We start from the raw sequence: 7729 nt of genomic DNA, 5'->3' as shown, positions 1-7729 counted from the left end.
ACCAAGGGCTGGTGAGGGGTAGAAGTTCCCTGACCGGTTGGTGGATTTGGTGGGCAAACTTCTGGCACTTCTCACATTTACGAACATACTTCTACGCGTCTGCTTGCATGCACGACCACTAATATCCTTGCGATTTAGCCCGATAGGCTAGAGATCTGCCCCCTATGTGACTGTCACAGATGCCTTCGTGAATTTCATACAGGAAGGCTTCCACGCTGCTTGGGTGAACACACTTTAAATAGGGACCGGTGAAAGACTTCTTGTATAAAGCGCCTGATGGAGAGAAATCGCTTTGACTTCACTCGGACTTTATGTGCTTCCTTCTTGTCGGCTAGAAGGGTCCGTTCTCTGAGAAAGAAGATAATAGGGTCCATCCAAGAAGGACCTAGCTCGGCGCAGAGTACTTCTGTTTGCCCGGTTTCCTCAATGCTGGGCCTCGGTAGGAACTCAATCAGGAGAGGGCTGGGAGATGTGTCATCGACCATGGAAGCAAGGCCGGCTAATTCGTCTGCGCGGCCATTTTCTTCACGGCCAATCTGTTGGACCCTTATCACCTGGAATCGTTTGACGTGGTCCCTGACCAGAGCTTGGTACTTCACCATTCTGTCATCCTTTGCTTCATAAATCCCAGAAACTTGGTTAACCACAAGCTGAGAATCACTGTAAACCATTAGCTCGGATGCTTGCATCTGAAGCGCGTTCTTAAGCCCGGCTAAAAGCGCCTCGTACTCAGCCTTATTGTTTGTTGTAGGGAATCCAAGGGTGATAGAGTGTTCGATGGTTAGTCCATCTGGCGAAATCAGAACGATGTCCAGCCCAGCACCGTGGCGGTTAGAAGCCCCATCAACAAAAAGTTTCCACATTTCTCCTACGAAGAGCTTCCAACATTCTGAAGGGTCCTAGGAGGCCTGAAGATTGATGTTACCATGGTAGCTCGGCTGTTCGGCGTCAGGTTCAATATTGATCGGTTCCACTTCCTCCCCTCTTGGTGGTGCGGCACCGGACAGAACAAGTTGGTCGGTGATACCCAACTCTGTCGACGCATCGCCGGGTGGAAGTGTCGTACTAGCTGAAGGATCTTCGGTGGGGCGCGCAATGTCTGCGTCGCCAACATCGTCAAGTTGTGTAATTTCGGTCGAGCTTGTATTCACTTCCTCATCTGCCGCGGTAATATCCACCGGGCATACCAGATGAGTTCTAGGTGAGAATTCAGCAACGAAGTCGGCCAATGTCTGGGTTTTTATGACAGTGCATCGCTGAAACTTGACATCAAACTGTCCCAATTTGACCGCCCACTTGAGAATTCGACCGGAGAAATCCGCCAGCTCGAACAAAGCTTTGAGGGGGAACTCGGTCAAAACGATGATGGTATGAGCATAGAAATAGTGCGCCAACTTCCTAGAGGCCATCAACAATGCCAATGCAAGTTTTTCCAGCGGCAAGTATCTCGACTTTGCCGGTAGCAAGGTTTTGCTGACGTAGAAGATGGGGAGGTTCTTGATTCCTTTTGACCGGACAAGCACCGCACTGACTGCATGCTGAGAAACGGCCAGATAAAGGTAGAGTTTTTCGCCAGGTTTCGGTGTGACCAACAGGGGCGCTGAAGACAGATACTCCTTGAGCTCGGCCAAAGCCTAGTCACATTCTTCATCCCATGAAAACTTTGATTTCAGAGCTTAAAAGAAGGGGCAACAGCGATCTGATGACCAGCTTATAAATCGGTTAAGCGCGGCGGCCATTCCGGCTAGATGTTGCACGTCCTTAGCCGAGCTAGGCTACTTTAATTCTTGTACGGTTCTGATTTGTGTGGGATCTGCTTCGATGCCTCGGTTTGTGACTAGGAAACCTAAGAATTTTCTGAATCCCACACCAAAGGCACACTTAGACGCATTTAAGGGTAGCTTGTGTCGTTTGAGAATGGCGAACATCTCGGCCAAGTCGGACAAGTGGTCTACTTGATGCCGGCTCTTAACCACCATATCATCTATATAAGCCTCCATTGTCCGGCCTAGCAGAGGAGTGAACATCTTGGTCACCATCCTTTGAAAAGTTGCCCCGACGTTCTTCAAACCAGAAGGCATGACTCGGTAGCAGAAGAGTCCCCTTGGTGTAGTGAAGGAGGTGATCTCGCGGTCGGGGCCATGCATGACAATCTGATGATAACCATGGTAGGCATCCAAGAAACTGAGCCTGTTATGTCCAGCCGTTAAGTCCACAAGCTGGTCTATTCTAGACAGTGGAAAGCTGTCTTTAGGGCAAGCTCGGTTGACGGTCTTGTAGTCGACACAAAGTCGCCACTTCTCATTCTTCTTGGGTACAACAACTGTGTTTGAAATCCACCGAGGGTAGTGCACTTCCTAAATAGCTCGTGTCTCAAGCAAGTTCTTCACCTCTTCCACAACTACCTCGGCGTGATGCAACGCTGATCTCCTCGTTCTCTGAATGACCGGCTTTGCACCAGGAAAAACATTCAGGTGATGGCAAATGAAACTCGGATCGATGCCGGGCATGTCGTAAGGCGACCATGCGAAGACTTCGATGTTTGCCATCAAGAATTCCACCATATCGGTCCTTTCTTGGGCGGTAAGGCTTGAACCGAGCAAGACGAACTTGTTTGGACTTTTTGTGTCAATCCGAACTTCCACCAATTCTTCAACGGCCTTGTCCTCAGCCTTGGTGCCCACATCGTCAAGGACTCCCGGTCTTTCGGTCCTTAATCATTTGGACGAAGCTTTTGGCAGCTCGGCTCCCGTTGATTGCCACGAAGCATTGCTTCAACATGACTTGATCGCCTCAAACTTCCTCGATTACCCCCATAGCCAAAGGGAATCTCATCACCTGGTGGTAGGTCGACGCTACGGCCTGCATAGCGTGAAGCCATCCCCTTCTAAGGATCAAGTTGTATGTGGACGGCACTTGCAACACCCGGAACTCCACTTGCTTGACCACGGATCCCGCTTTGATCGGCAGAATAATCTTTCCCAAAGGCCACTCAGGTTGTGAGTTGAAACCAACCAGTAGCGAAGTTACCGGAGCCAAGTCTGTATCCCGAAGCTTGAGCTGTTTGAATGCGTCGTAATACATGATCTCGACCGAGCTTCCCTGATCAATCAAGATGCGTTTGACATTGAATTCTTTGACGTGGAGTGTGACCACTAAGGCATCGTTGTGCGGCGTCTGAATGCGCTCTAGGTCCCTTGTAGAGAAACTGATCACGTATTTTTCTTCGGTCTTGCCCCTTTTGATCGTGGGCTGGACCGACAAAACTTCCTTCATGTGCTCCGCTTTCTTGATCATACCTTAGAGTTCACATACATGCGCCAGTTCCACAATGCCGTGGATAACATTAACAATGCCCTGAGGGGGTGCCTCCAAGTCATCCGGTCCACGCGGATCAACTGGAGCAGGATGCGCGGCTTTAATACCCCCATCAATGTAAAGGTCCAAGTGTCTGGCTGCGACTAGCTCCTCCAAGTGTTGCTTTAGAGGTAAACAATCCTCTGTCCGGTGTCCGCGCTCCCAGTGAAATGTGCAGCGGTACCGCGGATTGAAACCCTTCTGCACGTCGCCTAACTTAGCAGGAAACCGGACATAATCCTCGTTACGGATTTCACTAAGTATGTGATAAATTAGAATCTTAAAGACCATGGTGATGCCTGTCCTGGCTTTCAACCTTCTGTTCGCATCAGCTACGTCGTCGCGGGGGTATTCATCTCGGTCATTTCGTCGACCCTACCCCGGTTTCGACTATTTGAACCTCGGTCAGATTCCTCGGCGCGATCATTTGAACGGTTGGTCTCCTGTCCGACCGCGTGCACCTTACTAGCCGACCTCTTTTCTGTTGCTACCTCCAGTTACCTTCGCGGTAGATGCTGCCGCATCATCTTCTACTCGGATGTGCTCGTTGATGCGCTGCATTAATTGGCCCATGGATGTCGGCTGGTGCATAGTAAGCGAGTCCCGCAGTTTATGTCCGATCGGGAAACCACGCTTATATTGAGTGATTTCCAGGTTGACCTGGCAATCCAAGATCTCGTTGAAAGTTTCCCAGTATCTGGAGTTGTATGCCTTGAGTGTGTCGCTCGGCTCCATCTTGACACTGAGAAGGTGGTCAACTTCCTTTGGCGTTTTGGTGTTGGTCTTGAAACGTGGCTTCCGCCAACTGTTGCCACCTTTCGATGCTTCCCTCCGGAAACCTCTCGAACCACTTCAAGCCTAGCTCGCCCAAACTTGACAGGAAGATAAGGCACATAAGAGCGTCATTTTGCCTATGTGCGGCCATGACCTGTCGGAAGTGGCTTACATGCATACATGGATCGATTTTTCCATCGTAGAGCGTGAACTTTGGCTGGTGGAAGCCCGTCGGAAGCGGTGTTATTTCTATCTCCAGGAAGAAAGGAGTGACGCTTAGCCTCGCCAAGTCTGTGTCTAGAAGGAGAGGCGCAGCTAGGCGGGGTGGAGGCATTCTGACCTCTTCACTGGCATGAATCCCATAGGATAGCCGCTGGAACGCTGGCACCCTCTGAGCCTCCCGCCGACGAGCCTGTTCCTTCAAGACTACCCGCAAATCCTCTGAATGAGCGGAATAAGAATACCTCGACGTCGTCGCCGGACGTGAGGGTTGATAGGTGCTGTCTTGCGCGGTGGACTTCTCTACGTGCGCGTCGAAATCTCCAACCTTGTAACTTCTGGTGATTGAGATGGACGAAGTATGCCGCTGGCTCTGACTGCCTGAACGGCGGGGTTGGGTGCGGTCACTGTGGTCTCCCACTCCAGCTACATGCTTCCCTTTGACATGCCGCTTGAGATCCTCCATCTCCGCCGCCATTCGCCGGATGACGGCGTCTTGGTCCCTTAGCTTGTGTTCCAGTCGTCTGGCATGCGATTCTCTCCGCCGCCGGTGATCGTCTGGACTCCGTGAATGACCAAAGGTTCTTCCGCGCTTATCCTACGCGTCTCTTGAATGTCCTCCTGGAGAAGTCTCCAGGTCCGCCATAGGAAGAATGGCAAGATGTCCTTTTCTCCGTCTGCCTGACTCCGGGGTAACTCCGTCGATGGCAGACAACGGAATCTCGCCGTTGTTCGCCATGGACGGCGATCAGATGAGCTTGGAAGACAAGGTTTTGTCTGTTAAGTTTCCACAGACGGCGCCAATTGTACAGGGAGAAAATATTCAGGCAAACCCGTACTCCTTTCTTCCAAGCTCCTGTCTGTCCGATCGACCTGCGAGCATAACGACGGTGAGCTACTCGGCGGTGTGTGGCCGGAAAATCCCTCTGACGATCAAGTTAGCGCACACACACACACACACACACAGAGGGATAGATAGAGAAGAGAGAGTTGAGTGTAAGTGTATATCACACCAAATGTTCATCTGTCAAGCATGGGGGGCGCAGACTCGCTTATATACCTTCTGCGTCCCAAATCTACTCTCATTAGTCTCTCGACACGTGGCGTAGCTATCCCATCTGTCAGCACAAATCTAGTTGATCATCACCTAACCAAACTGCCAGCCCACACTACCGGGATCTCGGCAACCGGGCTGTATTATCTCGGCTGCCAACGGCTGTTTTGCACAAGCTAGAGCGCTCCGCTCGCCGAGCTCAACGACGACCGGGCTTGGTTGCATTCCGGCATAGCCGACCTGAAAACTGGTCGAGCTGGTAAACCAAAGACCTTTCCAGCCGGGCTGGAAGCGCGAACCATGGGAACAGGACCGGCTTCCATTATCTCAGCCAAATTACCCAATTAGCTCGGTTTCATATAAACAAGCCAAGTAGCTTGGACCTAGCATGGTCCTGGGCCATTACCGAGCACAACCCTCTCCGGCTAAGCCCAAGCTACCACGGTCCACAACATGTTCGGCCCATAATCTGCCCGGTCATTATCACGGCCCAATCCAGCTCATAAATTTCCCTCTCAGATAGTATAGAAAAACAGGGCAATTTAGGTCTATAAAAAGCATAACAATTCAAAAAAAAAAAAGACCTCTTGCCGTACAAATCCAAACATGTAGGATTGTAATATATATATTCTAAAAGAATTTCATGGAATAACTTTCTAAGTTAATGGGACTTGGACTACAAGAAATTTCACAGGCCTTTCGGGTCAATTTCTCTACTATATTATGAGTTGAATTTATTTTGTCTTTGCAAATTTTATAAAAAAATAGTTTGTAGAATATTTTAAATTTTTATTAAAATTTTTTACTTTAGAAGTATGTCTTATGTAATAGAATCTAAAAGTAAAAATATTTTGAAAAAATTTACTAAAGATAAAAAAAAAGGACTTATGTGTCATCAAACCCTATTAAAAAAGTCACTAATTATTAATTTTCAACAATAATTTGAAAATTTTGTCACAAAAATGTCACTAATTATAAATTTTAGTGATAGTTTAAAAAAAAGCATCACAAAAAGTGTTACTAATTTTTAACTTTTATTGACAGTTTAAAAAATTCATTATAAAAAAACTTCATTAATTATAAATTTTAGCGATAATTTATAAAAATCATGAAAAAAAGTCACTGATTGTCAATTTTTAGAGATATGCAAAAAATCATCATAAAAAATTATATTTAACGACGATTTTAGTATGACTTATTTTTAATAAGACTTAATGAGAATTAAATATAAATTATTAAAATCTATTGATAATTTACCCATAAAAAAAAAATAAATAATCAAACTCCACCTAAACTTTTATAATAACAAAAAAGTATCATTTTTAACCGAAGAAATTACAGATCAGTGATGGTTTGAAAAAATAATTGTCAATTCATAAGAAAATTTAAAATTTTAGTTATTAATATTTATAAAATTTATCACTAATTTATAATAATTACATTTTACAAATATAATATTTTCCATTTTAATATCTTCCACACATATCAACTTGGATCGAAAACTGTAACTCTCGAATGGTCATGACGCATGAGGAGCGATTTAAATGGCATCAGCTTTGAGGTTTCGTTTGGCAGTTTAATACTTTAGTTTAAAAATTAAAAAATTATTGAAAAAAATTTAAAAGTTAACAATTTATATTAAAAAAATTAAAAATTTCATTCTCTCTACTTTTTGTACATATTTTTGTAAAAAATTAAAAGGTCATTCTAAATATATTAATTTTTTTATCTTATATTTTAGTCAAAAAATTTAAAAATTATTAAAATAACATGATTTCAAACGAGACCCTGAAATAAACTCAAATTACTATTGACTTCAACTTGAGATTTAGTCATGTAACTCAAATAATTTTAATTCAAACTATGATTATTATGTTTCTTTTTTTTATAATTAATTTTAATTGAAACTCTAATTCAAATATTTTATGCCACACAATTGGCACATTCAATAAGCTCTTATTGCTATGTTCCTTTTCTCTATAATTATGTATTGTAATTAATTTATTTAATGTAAGTTTAAACTAAGTTCATGAATCAAAATTTTTATAAATATTAATTATTGGAGCATAAATTTTTAATTGAAAGTCAAATTAAAAGATCTTGTGCATACATTAAATTAGGTACAGATATAAATTAAATTATATGATAATTGTGCTAAATAATATCATATGCACTACTGAAATAGATTTGTCAAAATATGACATTTTGATACTTAACAACATGTTAAAATATGATATGGATAAGATTGAAATAAGCACGATCTGTTAGAGATGAGCTACCAAGAATTGCAGGCAAGATGAATCAACCATCAAAATCTGATTTTTT

This window comes from Camellia sinensis, chromosome 9 (genome assembly GCF_055761805.1).
Source record: "Camellia sinensis isolate YWXY chromosome 9, ASM5576180v1, whole genome shotgun sequence".
Lineage (NCBI taxonomy): Eukaryota > Viridiplantae > Streptophyta > Magnoliopsida > Ericales > Theaceae > Camellia > Camellia sinensis.
The sequence above is the reverse complement of the archived record's forward strand: the minus strand, read 5'-3'. Positions refer to the sequence as shown.